Raw genomic sequence first — 16,712 nt, forward strand, 5'->3', positions numbered from 1 at the left:
AAGCTTTTAATCAATGAAAGATCCTTGGAATGCCCATGGAAGCCTTGATCTATGCTTAAGCTGCCTTGTCCTTACAAATAAAATAAAGACTCAAAAATTTGTTCTTGAAAGTTACTATTCACCCTAAACTTTTAGGAATTATTTAACTAGGTAAACCTTGGATTCTTGGATCCAAACTTATAGCATAACTAAGTTATGAATTATGGAAGCTAAGGAAACAAACCTTATAATTTTTGAAGGTGTGTAGCTTGAGTTTTTGAAAAACTCCTCCTTGTTTTAAGAAGAAAGGCCGAGAGCTTTTTGGGGGAAGAAGATAGTGAAAATGCTTCTTTAATCCTTGCTTGATTGACTTTGTGTGTTGTTTTATTTGCTTGGTTAAATTAAACCTTGATTTAATTAACTAGGTTTCAAATACTTGGCCATAAATCAATCTTAGCTAAATATCTTTTAACCATGCTTGCATCATCAAGCCTATGTCATCCTTTTAACACATGTCTCTTCCTTGTGGTTTGATGATGTCACAACCATTGGCTTCTTGTACAAGCTTGTCTCTTGGTCGCTTATTTGTTTTACGGTTTGCTTATCTCTCATTTTCGTTAATCGTTTGAGGGATCATACCCGGGATCTTATTACTTGGGTTTCCCCTAAACCTTTCTCAATATTTTATATTCCTTTTTATGATCCTCTCTTAAAATCCTTGAATTTAAATCCTTTTAATCATGTTACCTTATACTCAATTCTTTCGGTATCTGGTGGATTATCGGGGAAAAATCAAAGTGTCCGGATTCGAAATCTAACGACCTTTACATACACTCATTTACTTTATGAAATACTAATACGATCTTAGAATTTCCATGATAGTACTCCTATATAGTGTGGTCCGATAATTTTCCTTAATCAGCATCATCAGCAAAAGTTACTATTCATCCGTGTTTCAAAAATTCCAAAAATTGGGGTTATTACAGTATCCCCTCCTTAAAAGGATTCCGTCCCGGAATCAGATAGAAAATGAATATGGATACTTTCTTGGCATTGCACTTTCTAACTCTCAAGTCAATTCTCCACATTGTGGTTCTACCACTAAACTCTGGCTAGTTTGATAACCCTTCTCCTAAGCACTTGTTCCTTTCCGATTTATAACCCTTCCTGGTTGCTCCATATAGGTTACGTCTGGTTGCATGTCTATGCGCTCATACGCCCCTATTTGTATGGCATCCGAATTACATCTCTTTGACATTGATACGTGAAACATGTTATGAACTTGCTACAGGTTCGGGGGTAGGGGTAGCTCATATGCTAACTTCCTAATACGTCTTAATATCTCCAAGGGTCCAACACTTCGTGGGCTTAGCTTTCCTTTCTTTCCGAACCACATCCATCATTTCCAAGGGAATACCTGTAACAGCACTAGGTCCCCTACTTCCTACTCTGTTTCTTTTTGTGTCAAATCAATATACTTCTTATGTCCATCTTGGGCTACTACCAGTCGTCCTCTGATTAGATCTATTATATCCTTGGTCCTTTAGACCACTGCTGGTCCGAGCATCTTGCGCTCTGCAACTTCATCCTAACATAAGGGAGATCGACATTGTCTTCCCTCAAGGATCTCATAAGGCGATACCTCGATACTGACATACGATCTATTATCGTAAGAAAACTCAATCCGCGTTAAGTGATCATTCCAAATTCTTTCAAGTCTATTGCACAGACTCTCCTCATAGCTTGTAGCATTATAGCTTTTGCTTCTCAATACCCATTCTTTCCCAGTTCGTAATCGTTACTATCTTCCGTACATAATGTTATTCTAGATATACCTTTACTCGCTAGAGTTTTATAACCTTTTAATAATCGCGTCAACCTTAGTATCACGAATGCGTTTCCATTCCGAATACCACCATACTTGGTACCATTTCATCTCTAGCTGCCTCCATCTTCGAAAGCTTGGTCCTTCGTGTAGAAGTAAAAGAATTTATTGAGAGATCACTATGATCATGAACAGTTGTTCTATTGCATAGTTAGTACAGAAGGTGGCCAGCCTTTAGTACTTGACAAGCAATTAAACAATATGTGGTATCCTACTAGGCTTCTATCACACAGATAGATAGTCATTCGGCAATACCTCCCCTTCTGGAAGGGTTGTTCTTCTCAGCTTACATGAAATGAAAAGAAGAGAAAAGAACGAACTGAAGAGAATTGTATATATGAAACAAATATTGCCATAAAATATCTGGATTGGAATATACCTCTGAATTATAGAGGTTTATCATAGGAGAACAAAGCATATACGTATATATATCAACATCAAGTATTATAGCATCACATTTCACCTGCTTAAACATTTTTGCTATTCCGTCCATCATTCTATGGACCCATGCTCTTGCTCGAGCTTATACACAATCACCTTTGAAACTCCCTCAACATCGAAAATCGAATCTGGGATCTCATTCTAGACATCATCTTTACTAGAATTCTATGATTGCACCGCAACCTTCCTCGTATAGTAATACGACTCTCTATTGATAAGAAGGAATAAGTATTCAATAGGTAGATAATCGACTTAATTAGCCTATCAATGATAACTTATACACCACCATGACCCGATTAGTGGTACTCACTCTCAACATCCATTCCAATATAACTCTCATGGTTGTAAGTAATCGGCTCATTACTCGCAGAATCATTCCTGCATTACTATGGCCCACCGTTGACCTACTGTAGTCATTCATTTTCCATGATGTCTTAATAGCTAACCATACGGAGTCCATACATATCGTATCGAATCCTTCTAAGGAGGTAACATGATCACCGTTCATGATTCATAAAGAACACTCCTGAACTTGACGTACATATGACATGAAGCAGATAAAATTGCAGAAGAGTTTCAATAAAAGCAACGATAGCAGATTAATACCATTCTTAATCATATGCCTTCAATAGAAGACTTAACTCAAAGGTTTGTTTAATCCTTTTTGAAACATGGTCCTGGCTTATTCTCAAGATAGGACCTTCTAAGATATGTAGCCCGCTCACAGTGATAACATGAATTAAATCTTTACCAAACTACTATTATGGTTGAATATCGCACAATCATCAGAAGGAATGTCAATCTTTCACACCATAATACAACCTTCATGGATTTAACCATCATCAATGTATTCCTCTGGCACGAGCGCCTATAATTGCCCTCTTACACTTAAAGTGTCGGCCACCTCTTTGGCCTTTCTTGAAAGTAAAATTTCCTTATAATCAATATCATTTTAACCACCTCCAAATAAATTTTCTACCTCATTTCAATCACTGCTTATGTGAAAACGCTATTCTTAAGTCCTAGTGAGAAAAAAAAAATCACCATTTTTCCATAAGTCATTGCCTTAGTCTTTAGATGTGAACATTGTCACGACTGACTCTCGATCATACTTAGGACGTCTCTTATCTTGGGTCCTTCTTGTTTTCACCAATCCCGACTCTCATTGGGTCGATCTATACTTTCTTATGGTTCAACACGAGCCCCACCTGGCATTATTATAATTACGTCATATTTCCTTCATCAAAATTTCTATTCTTGAGAACTTTGATTATTACCTTTCTCCTTGTAAAACCTCTAAGGTTATCCTTAAATCCTTCTTCAAGTGCACCCTAGGCACAGGGCATATCAAGATACCATGTACTAATACCAGAATCATTGTCTATATACTTCTGAAAAATTTCTCCACTGATCCTTAAAGGTTGTTGTTACCTTAATCCTTTCCAATTCATACTGTCAAAACTCATACTATCCCTATTAAGGGTGAAATGCCAACCTTTATGCATTCCCCTAGGATTCATTTTAAGTTACCGGTGTTCTATCCTTAATTCCACCTTTAAAAAGGTACATGCATCCTTCCATGGATAAATTAAGTCATATATCCCTGATAAGAGTGTCTTATTCAATCATTCCCACCTCGATAGTATATGCCTAATTTCACAATAACATCTGTATTCAAAATGAGGTCAATCAATATGGCCTCCAAAAGATAACAACAGTTATCCGCTTTTCTTGCCTGATTCAGTAATGATAACAGGGATGTTCTAGAAGATATTGGTCGTGTTTAACGTGAACCTTTTAGTTCTAACTACTCATTTACCTCTTTTATTTATCTCAACAGTCATCTCAACGATGGGATATCTTTTATACCTAGCGTCTTCCTCTCTGGGTATCAAGTCACAGGTCTTACATACACTTCGCCTTCTTAAAGGTCACTTCCTTCATCCCATTTCCTAATTTCTTACTTTCTTGTCTCCTCAGTCTATCCGCGTCTCATTATTTATCCTTCAAACCATCTCAAGGTTTCCTCGAATCCTCCCAACTTAAATGGGATAAAATATATGTACCTCTTATGCCTTCAACCATCAATTTTAACTCATGGTGAATCACCCTCATCCTGATGATTACATACTTTTCTATTTCTATTGTTACGAGTCTTTAGGGTTTCCTCATACCCAACTCCCTTATCATACCTCAAACTCTATTGCCCTTTATATTCCTTTCCACTTCAGTTTCTTTTTATTTTCCTTTCTCTTACAATCATTTCATGAACCCACTAATTATTTACTTCAAACATCAAGTCATTCTGGGATTTGTGTCCTCAGAACGAATCTTGCCAACTTTTACAACTTAGATTCATAACTCATCATACTCGTCCGCCTTTGTTCTGGCTCTAAAGCTTTTACACTATCTCTATAACCTTGGGAAGTACTTTCCCGAAAACAATTGACTAAACTTTAATCGGTTTATTATAACCTCTGGCCCCGTGTCTTTCTTCGCCTTTCACCAGCGGGTGGCCTCTCTCTTAGGAGGGTAAGTGACAAAAACATTCTTTTGCACTTCATCAATCATTTAGAATATAAAATCAGTCCTCTATTTCCTTTGGCCAGGCTCTTGCCTTGGCTTGGTCAGCTTGTTCCTAGGAACTCTGAGAGCTTAGTGACTTAAAGGTCCTGAAAGAATTTTCCACCGCATTGTTTCCTCAGGGTGGTGTTTGGCAATAAAAGTATAATTTTTGTTTAGGAAGGTCCATGAATTGTCCCATAGGAGTACCATCCCGGTTCTCCCTATCTTGCTCGACTTCTGTTTTCTCAGTATAAAATGTTTCACCCTTCTCCCATAATCAGGGTTATCTTATACGTTAAAATCCTTGTTTTCCATTTTGTTATGGGTTCTTTCTTTCTTGATGGCGACCTCCCTGACTATCACATTCAGGGTTTGCCCTAAATCTTATTCCTCGAACTATGGCTTTCATCTAAGATCTCGTCTTTAAGCTCTTGAACGTTTGGAACCCAAATTCTGTAGGAATACCTCATTCTTCCCTTATCATCTTTCTCGGTATTAATCTTTTCTCTATTTATTGGCTCTCTGCCTTCATTCATCACTTTTTCTTGGCACAATATAATCTTTTCCAATAATTCGGGCTGTATTGCAATCTCAAACAACTTTTCGGTACCGGCTCCAGTTACCTTCACTTTTATTTTCATTTTCTCAAAATCTCTTATCAACTCTCCCAAAGACAGTTTCATCTTGAGTCTCTCTTTTATACTAAGGGCATTAGCCACCATTTTGGCTTTCCCTGGATGATAAAGAATCTCATAATCGTTATCCTTGATTAGCTCTATCCATCTCCTCTGGCGCATTTTGAGCTCTTTCTGCGTAAAAATGCACTAGAGCACTTATGGCTTGTGTAAATTTCGCACTTCTCTCCATACAAGTAGTGCCTCCAATCTTTAGGGCAAAACTATTTCCACGAGCCCAAGCTCATGGGTGGGGACATCGAATTTTATATTCCCTTAATTGTCTTGACGCGTACGCGATTACCTTGCTGTGCTGTATAAGAAGCACCCTAATTCTTTATGCGAAGCGTCATTACAAATCACAAAATCTCCTTTTCCATCCGCCAATGCCAACATAGTAGCCGTCACCAACCTTTGATTTAGTTCTTAAAAGTTGTTCTCGCATTTCTCTGTCCATTCGAACTTCTGAGTCTTACGAGTAAGCCGCGTTAAAGGGGCTACTATCTTTATAAACTTGAACGAACCTCCGGTAGTGACCGGCCAATCTTACCTCTGGTAGTCGCCCTGACCATGGTCATCAATTCCTCAGTGGTCCTTTATTCATTCTTGTCAGGATCCTCCACGGGATCCTTCTCTACAATAATCCCTTCTAGGACAACATCCTTAACCGCTACATCCTCAATATGAACATCATCCGGTCCCGTGTTAGGATGCTCTATCAAATCCACAATCTGATCTCCAATAATTAATAAAACATCATAGCGTTGTTGCTCCTTAACCTCAGGGTCCGAAGTCCCGCTACCATATACGATAATGAACAATGCTTCTATCACGATATTTATAAGGGTTCCCATAAGGGTTTTAACTGTCAGTACTACGTTAGGTAGTCCGACTATGAACTTGGCAAGAGTTCTTATTTATCTTAGTGAACTTATTATTTTAACGTCACTTCATCTCTGAGGTTTATAACGCTTAGCTCTGATACCATTTCTGTAACACCCCCAAATTCGGGGTCGGGGATCCGGGTTGTCACGAGTTCCATTTCACTTAATAACACTTAATCTTAATAAACAACCAACTACTGCGTACTGTGACCCCAAAATATACACACACACACCACAAGTTATAGTCTCAAAGATGAATATCAAAAATAACACAAGTCATTTTATTCCATAATTATAAGTCATTACACCTCAAAAGGGTTTCTGAATAAATTTACATATTCTTTGCCATCATAATATACATAAGTCTGGTACATCAAAAGTTGAAAGCCTAGCCTATTGGTAGCTCCTACCTCAGCCACAACGGCATCAACGCCTACAGGAAACTGCGAAACGTTTCCTATCCACTCACGAATTGGGAGCTTGGTCCTGTTCATCTTGTCTATCTGTTGTTGTCTGATGAAAGAAGAAAGCAAGGGTGAGCAACAAGCCCACCGAAATAATATGTATAATAAGTTACAATATATGAGCATTCTCATAGTACTCATGATAGTCTTGGTCAAGAAGAAATGAACCAAGTTGATATCTTAACGCGACAAGTCACAAAATATTCAGTATATATATACATATATACTACTCAAAATCTTTAAAATCCTCTGACATGTATAATGTACACAGAGTTCCAGTTTATAACTGTATAAAAATATCGTTGCAAGGTGATCTCATATATCTAACCTTGTCTCAACATTTTTCTGAAAATCTTTGTCATGCATAAGATAATCATTAACCAGATATAAGTTGAAAATATGAAGTTACAAGATACTCCAATATACTTATATCTTTTTCCGAATACTACTTGAACTACCACCGTTCAAGGTATAAATAGTTCATCCCATAGATGAAGCTACAAGACAAAACTTATATAGAAACAAACTTTGAAATATCATCAAAATGAAATGAAGTTACGAGATACTTCATTTGATAAAAACATCATTTTGAAATGTAAAGCTGTAGCCTTTCTTTCGAAGTGCTTTGGGTAGTGTTGCAGAAATATCCAACTGGATGATGAACTCATTACGAGAGTTTGCCGCGCCAGGAAGACCATTCACGATGATTAGTCGTAGTAGCGCAACCCCACCATTTTCTACATATAGAGGAGAACCGTCGGATTTACTTGTCAACCGAACACTGAACTCCTAAGGAATGGACCGTCTTAGTGGAACTTCCGGGCCATTTGGGCCAATATAATAAGGCTGGGCCGGCGCCACTCGACCACTTATGCCACTCCTAGTTCAGATGAAATCCATGACTCTGAAATGTAAAGCTCGTCCCCCCTTTCCCCAAGTAGAAACTTGTTGATACGGCTCCACCAAGAAGTCGTATCTAGTTGGAAAGGAAAACTTATCGATATTTCCCAGGCGATGTCTGTTAATGGATTAACTTATTCCAAGAATTTTACTTCCCGAGTGTTGGGTAAGTAATCAAAAACTTTTTTATCAAAACAGCAACCTTGTTGCGAATATAAAATATGCCACAGAGCTGGATCCCTCAGATTTTGAGCGAGTATTTAAATCCCCTTCGAAAGGAGGATCTTAAATATAAAAATGAGTTTTGGGATCCGCCCTAAGTTTTAAAAACCATTTTGAAGACTCGAAAACAATTTTAAGAATGTTTGGAGTAATGCTGATTTAATCAAATAAATCAGTCCCGATATATTAGAAAATATTTGAATATTATTATTTAAATAATATTCCCATAAAGGATAATCTTTATAAAAATAATTGAAGTAGAAGTTTTAAAACTTATACTTGCAATGAATAATAAATAACCAAAGATATACTTATACGAAAGTACGATCCTTATTTGAATAAGCGAAAATAAGTTTGATTATCGAAACATTATTCTTTAATAAAATAAAGAATATTATTTAATAAAATAAGCGGAGTCATAAGTCCTCGAATGAATATTCAAAATAATATTCATTAATAAAATAAGCAGAGTCATAAGTCCTCGAGTGAATATTGAAAATAATATTCATTAATAAAATAAGCGGAGTCATAAGTTCTCAAGTGAATATTCAATATAAAATTCATTAATAAAATAAGCGGAGTCATAAGTCCTCGAGTGAATATTCAAAATAATATTCACTAATAAAATAAGCGGAGTCATAAGTCCTCGAGTGAATATTCAAAATAATATTCATTAATAAAATAAGCGGAGTCATAAGTCCTCGAGTGAATATTCAAAATAATATTCATTAAGTAAAATAATGTTATCGAATAAACCTTATTCGATTAATAGTTTTGAAAACTATTCATATTTATATATATACATATATATATATATATATATATTATACTCGGGAACATCGACTCTCGGTTCAGAAAATGTTCACCTTTGGGTCCCCTATACTAAGGGTATACGCAACTACTGCTTATCTCTAACATAGGTATTATGCAACTTATAAGAATTTGAATCAACAATTAGATATCAAGATTACGAAACAGGCATGCATATATACCATATCAGCATGCTCCAATATATCGCAAGATTTGCTAATAACAATCATGCACTTATCACAAGATAATGCATATACATATATATACATCACAACAACAGTATAACGGGTAGAAAACTTGCCTGAGTGTTTCCGGATAGACTTAAGCTTAGAGTGGGTCCGATAACCTATGAATAACAACATAAGTCGGAATTAAACCACGGTCGCTTAAGAAACTAGACTTTAACCAATTTAACCCTAACGTTCGCTTATGGTCACTCCTACGCTTAACGAATCACATAAGTCGTTCGAGTACCCTCGGCTCCACCATTTTTAATAAATTAACCATTAAGAATTTTAAGGCGATTCTTTCGCGAGTACTCTACCAACTGTCTAATCCACTTTATATAATTGTTTTATACTCTAATTAGTCATTTAAGGGCCTTAACCAAAATTTCAAAGTATGGCGAGGGGTAATGGTTCGTTCGCGAAATGCCGTTACTTAAAACGGTCGTTTCTCCTAAACCGTACATCGGATTCAAGCGAACCACATGTCAAAACGAAGCTCGTAACATGAAGTATCTAAACGGGGCAATAGCCAGAATCTAACAGTGAGTTCACGGGTCCTGAAGTTAATAAAAAGAACAGTCTAAGGTAAATCGGGCATTACGACGGCTATGTTTACACGATTACCAAAGTTTATTCTACTCCAAATCAATCACAAACCACTTACAACCAACATTACAACCAAAATCCATCCAAACCTCACTACATCAGTCCATTACTTCATGTTTTATCCAACTCATTCAATCACAAGCAAGAGCTACTAACGATACTAAGGTTCATTAACCAATAACCAAGATCTACATCTCAAACTCATTACAAATCCAACCAAACTCTAAATATACATGAATCATGCTTCTCAAGAAATATAACAATAAAAACCATTCCTAATACTCAAAAGTAAAGCTAGGGTTTAAAGTTTTATACCTTCTTGAAGCTTTTAATCAATGAAAGATCCTTGGAATGCCCATGGATGCCTTGATCTATGCTTAAGCTACCTTGTCCTTACAAATAAAATCAAGAATCAAAAATTTGTTCTTGAAAGTTACTATTCACCCTAAACTTTTAGGAATTGTTTAACTAGGTAAACCTTGGATTCTTGGACCCAAACTTATAACATAACTAAGTTATGAATTATGGAAGCTAAGGAAACAAACCTTATAATTTTTGAAGGTGTGTAGATTGAGTTTTTGAAAAACTCCTCCTTGTTTTAAGAAGAAAGGCCGAGAGCTTTTTGGGGGAAGAAGATAGTGAAAATGCTTCTTTGATCCTTGCTTGGTTGACTTTGTGTGTTGTTTTATTTGCTTGGTTAAATTAAAACTTGATTTTTATTAACTAGGTTTCAAATACTTGGCCATAAATCAATCTTAGCTAAATATCTTTTAACCATACTTGCATCATCAAGCCTATGTCATCCTTTTTAACACATGTCTCTTCCTTGTGGTTTGATGATGTCACAACCATTGGCTTCTTGTACAAGCTTGTCTCTTGGTCGCTTATTTGTTTTATGGTTCGCTTATCTCTCGTTTTCGTTAATCGTTTGAGGGATCATACCCGGGATCTTATTACTTGGGTTTCCCCTAAACCTTTCTCAATATTTTATATTCCTTTTTATGATCCTCTCTTAAAATCCTTGAATTTAAATCCTTTTAATCATGTTACCTTATACTCAATTCTTTCGGTATCTGGTGGATTTTCGGGGAAAAATCAAAGTGTCCGGATTCGAAATCTAACGACCTTTACATACACTCATTTACTTTATGGAATACTAATACGATCTTAGAATTTCCATGACAGTACTCCTATATAGCGTGGTCCGATAATTTTCCTTAATCAGCATCATCAGCAAGAGTTACTATTCATCCGGGTTTCAAAAATTCCAAAAATTGGGTTTATTACACTGCCAGTTCTACTAAATCGGCTTCTGATAAAACAAATTCTATCAAGGAAAAAACTGTCAGAATTGATTCTGAATCACAGAAACTTAAGTTGTTCAAATCAAGGGCCAAACAAGTGCGGGCCCTTAAAAATCCTTCTAATTAATCATCTCTCTGATTGTAGGGTAACAGGAAGAACATTCTTGTCTTAGACAGTGGATGTTCTGGACACATGACAGGAAATAAAACCCTGTTGTCAGAATTTGAGAGGAAGGCTGGTCCGGATGTATCTTATGGGGATGGAAACATTGGACACACTCTGGGATATGACAACTTGATAATTGTAAAGGTGGTAATAGAAAATGTGGCCTTGGTGGAAGGATTGAAACCCAACCTACTGAGCATCAGTCAGATCACTGACAAAGGTTACCATGTTGTGTTCTATGACTCTCACTATGAAGTTGTTCACATCAAGACAAATAAAGTTGTCTTGAAAGGATATAGACAAAGTAACATATATGAAGCAAGGCTGCATGAAATTCTTGAGGAGGAAGCTACTTGCCTTATCTCTAAGGCATCAGTAGATGAAAGCTGGAATTGGCACAAGAAACTCTCACATCTCAACTTCAATTCTATAAATGAACTTGCCAAGAAGGAGCTAGTAAGAGGACTACCAAATATGCTATATTCATCTGATGGCCTTTGTGATGCTTGCCAAAAGTCCAAACAAAGAAGAGTATCCTTCAAAAGAAAAACAAAATTCTCCATCACTGAACCATATCACATGCTACACTTGGATCTCTTTGGACCAGTGAACATAATGTCCATTAACAAGAAAAGATACACACTTGTAATTGTTGATGATTTCACTAGATATGCATGGGTTTATTTACTACACAGGAAGGATGAAACTCCAGAAATTCTTCTGGATCATGTAAATCAAATTAAAAATTGAACAAATTTCAAAGTGAAAATTCCGAGAAGTGATAATTGGCACCGAGTTCAAGAATTCAAAGATAGAGGAAGTTTGCAAGTACAAAGGTATACAACAATATTCTCAGCTCCTGGTACACCTCAACAAAATGGTGTTGTTGAGAGGAAAAACAGAACCTTGATTGAAGCTGGCAGAACTCTGCTAGAAGAAGCCAAATTACCCACTTACTTCTAGGCTGAAGCAGTAAGCACAGCCTGTTACACTCAGAACATCACCCTGATAAACAGACATGGTGTAACTCCTTATTAGATGCTGAAAGAAAAGAAGCCAAGTCTGAAACATCTCCATATATTTGGATGTAAGTGCTTTGTTTAGATAACTCACACTGATCAACTAGGAAAATTTGAATCAAAAGTTGATGAAGGAATCTTTGTTGGATATGCACCATCAAGAGCATATAAAGTGTTCAATCTGAGAACAAATACTGTGGTTATGTCTATCAATGTGTCTTTTGATGATAGAAAGATTCCTGGATTTGAAGAAGACTCTCATGGAAGGTTGATCTTTGCAAATGAAAATGCACTGATGGACTCTGCATCAGACTTCAATAAATCATCAACCACTGATAATCTAAATCCTGATACTCCTTCAGATCCTGAAGATGATCAATGTACTGATGAATCTGCACATGTTGAGGGGGAGGAATAACAAGGTTCAACTGATAGTACCAACATAGAATAATTAACTCAAGATTCTTCTCAATCTGATCAGACGGAATCAAATGTTGATTCGATATTAGGTGAGCATGAGTCAAGTGTTAATACTTCATCAGGAAACAACAACACTGACTCAGGGGGAGCCTCAAATGCATTTGATGAGGCACATGATTCAGGGGAGCATCTAGCTCCAGAAGGATATTTCCTCATGCAAGGGACCAAGGATCACACTCATGATCTGATCATTGGAAATCCTGATGAAGGTGTAAAGACAAGAAGTGCAACTCAAAATGAATGTCTCTATCACAATCTACTTTCAAAAGAAGAACCGAAGAAAGTAGAAGATGTACTTAAGAATGCAGACTGGGTCATAGTTATGCAAGAAGAGTTGAATGAGTTTGAAAGAAATGAAGTATGGAAGCTGATGCCTAGACCTAAAAACAGGTCAATTATAGGCACAAAGTGGGTCTTCAGAAATAAGACTGACTCTGATGGAACCATTGTCAGAAACAAGGCTCGATTAGTGGCTAAAGGATATTCTCAACAAGAAGGCATTGACTATGATGAAACATTTGCTCCTATTGCTAGGCTGGAAGCAATCAGAATCTTCTTGGCATATGCTGCACACAAGAAATTCAAAGTCTTCCAGATGGATGTCAAGAGTGCATTTCTCAATGGAGAACTTGAAGAAGAAGTCTATGTTGAACAGCTACCAGGTTTTGTGGATCCTAAACATCCTGACTATGTTTATAGACTTGATAAAGCACTCTATGAACTAAAGCAAGCACCTAGAGCATGGTACGAGACCCTTTCTCAGTTTCTACTCGAAAGTGGATTCAAAAGAGGAACAATAGATAAAACCTTATTTTATCTGAATAAAGGTAAAGATTTGCTTTTAGTTCAAATTTATATGGATGATATCATTTTTGGATCAACTAATCAAACACCGTGTGATAAGTTTTCAAAGTTGATGCAATCAAGATATCAAATGAGTATGATGGGAGAGATGAGCTACTTCTTGGGCTAGCAAATTAAACAGACTGATAATGGCATCTACATTAATCAATCCAAGTACACAAAGAATCTGTTGAAAAGGTTTAATATGCAAGAAAGTGCAACTACAAGTACTCCTATGGCAACTGCTACAATGCTTGATCCTCATGAAGGTACATCAATTGATGTGACAAGCTACAGAGGTATGATTGGTTCTCTTTTGTACCTAACTGCTAGTAGGCCAGAAATTATGTTTGCCACCTGTTTATGTGTGAGATTTCAGGCAAATCCTAGGGAGCCACATCTTATTGCAGTTAAGAGAATCTTTCGATATCTCAGCGACTTTATGGATATTCAGATGCTGACTTTGCTGGATGTAAAATAGACAGGAAGAGCACCTCTAGCAGTTGTCCATTTTTGGGAGGAAGATTAGTCTCCTGGTTCAGTAAGAAGCATAAATCTATTTCTACTTCAACTGCTGAAGCTGAGTATATTGTAGTTGCAAGCTGCCGTGCTCAACTATTATGGATGAGGAACCGGCTCATGGACTATGGATTATCATTTTCTAAAATTCCTATTTACTGTGATAATCAAAGTGCTATTGCTATGACAGGGAATCCGGTGCAACACTCTCTTACCAAATATATCAGTATAAGAAATCACTTTATAAGAGATCATGTCATGGAAGGAACCATTGAGCTCCATTTTGTTCCCACTGATCAGCAGCTGGCTGATATCTTCACAGCGCTATTGCCTGAAGCAACATTTACAAAGCTTGTCAATGAGCTTGGAATGGTTAGTTGGGATAAATAATTTCTTGTTAATTTTTATTTGGTCAAATTCTGATGAATGATGATCAAATACTGATATGTCCTAAATAATGATTGGCAATATTTTGTTGGAATTTTTGATGTATTTTATTCTATGCACGATAAATTAAGTGAATTTATTTGCTAAATGTGCATGTATGAAATTATACCATTGTCATCATTACTAGTCGGTCTAGGGAGACACACATAAATAAGATATTTTTTGATTAGATCATTAGGTTGACTCCTCAATTAATAATTAATCAAATCCCTGGTCTCTTGATATTCCCTCTCTTTCTTGGTTATTTAACCATCATTACTCGTCTAGTCAAATCATCTTTTATTACACACCGAAGACTCTTCTCTCTTTCATTTCTCACTATTCTCTCTCTCTCTCACAAAAATGGTTTTTTGCAATATGTTCATGAACTATAAAAACTTTAACGTGGAGTTCAACTGCGATGATTGGCAGCAGGAATGACACATCACTTCCATTCCTGATGAGATGTGGAACTCGATTCCACAGGAGGTCTCGACGTTACTCCTGTTCTTCGAGATGGATTATCACCTTCATCTCGAACGCTTGGAGGAAGCACGGAGAGAAGCTCTTCGTCAGCAGGAACATATCATCCATCTTGCTGTGCTGTTTGTAAATAGTAGGAGGAACTAATCAACATCAATAGTCTTGGTTCTTCGACTAAGACTGTTGAATTTTTTCTTAGACTAGGACTATCTTGTAATTTCTTTTGCATGTAATCAAAAAATTCATGAAATGTAATCATCCGATATCTTAATGAAATTTCTTTTATTTACAAGACTTAGTCTATGATTCTTTAGCTATGTATGCATGTGAATGTTCTTCATTGTAGCCTATTAATCTTTACATCATCCACTTAACATGTATACTTTGATAATTATTTTGATTAAAATTGTGGTTTTCTAATAATTTGTGATGCCTTGACAAAAACTTTTGAATTCGAATCGACATATCCTGATATTGTCAAATCCTGACAGAAAAGAGGTCTCAATACTGATGACAGGTCAGCATGTTTTATTTCAGATTATTAGTGTTAACTAATTTCTGAGTAGTTTATTGCTGTAATTAAGTATCATACTTAATTAATGGTTAGTGTTAATTAATTTCTGAGTAGTTTATTGCTGCAATTAAGTATCATACTTAATTAATGGTTAATGGTGGATTATCTGATAAACAAATTTTTACAGTTGTGTCTTGACAAATCTGTACGTATTTTGTTATTACTTTCGCAATTTACTCCACTGTCAAATTCTATTACTCAGTAATTGTTACCTGTCCGAAGTCAAATTCACTAAATTACCTTCTTCATATGAATGTGTTATATACAATCCAGAGTAGCAAAATTATATAACCACAAGAACTTCTGTGACACAATTCATCATACACATAGCTTCACTATTTACATCTCACTCATATTTTCTGTCATAAGCTACACACATCATGACATCATCTGAAGTTTCACCACTTTTCAGCCAAACTACAATCATTCATGGAAACACATTTGGCACTAATAATTATTTAGCTCTGCTTACACATCAGCAGCTTCCACCATCCTTTCATGACATTCATGATTTCCTACTCCAATGTCCAATTGGGTATGCTCTTACGAATCCGTCCAAGGTGTCATACAGGGTTGTAATGCAGGTATGAAATACATCTTTGGTTAATGCAACAAATACTGGCTTTTTTTTGAATATAAGGGCAACAGGTATGAGGTTGATGCTGATATTCTGATTCAAGCTTTGAGATTGCCTGCCTGTGATGGTGCTCCTGATACCTATCCAACTGAGCAGCTGTTTGATATGATAAGGACTCCAGGCTATAAAGGAGAAATAACAACCATTGGTAAACTGGAAAGGACAAAACTGAAGAGAGAATGGAATTTATTCTTTGATTGCATTAGCAGGTGTTTCTTGAACAAAACCATAAATTTTAATGCTCTTCCATTCACTTCTCTGAAAATTGGGTACTCTCTTCTTTACTTTGGTAATTTTGATTATGATAATACTATACTACAATTCATAATTGCTAGGAGAGAAGATGCATCAGGAGTTATAGGGTATACTAGATTTCTACAACTGATTTTCAATTTTCTATGCCCTAATGCTACTTTTGATGATGATAAATTACTTCCTGTTTTTCAAATTTCTGAAAAAGCTATCACTGATCACATTAAAAAGGATGAAAAAAATGAATTTTCAGGACCTCCTTTCCTGCCTAGAGAGGTCAGGAAATTTCTATTAAGAAATAGACCTACTCCTACACAAGTTCCTGCAAATCCTGATGCTAGCACCTCTGTCA

This window comes from Apium graveolens, chromosome 1, assembly GCF_009905375.1.
Source record: "Apium graveolens cultivar Ventura chromosome 1, ASM990537v1, whole genome shotgun sequence".
Taxonomy (NCBI): Eukaryota; Viridiplantae; Streptophyta; class Magnoliopsida; order Apiales; family Apiaceae; genus Apium; species Apium graveolens.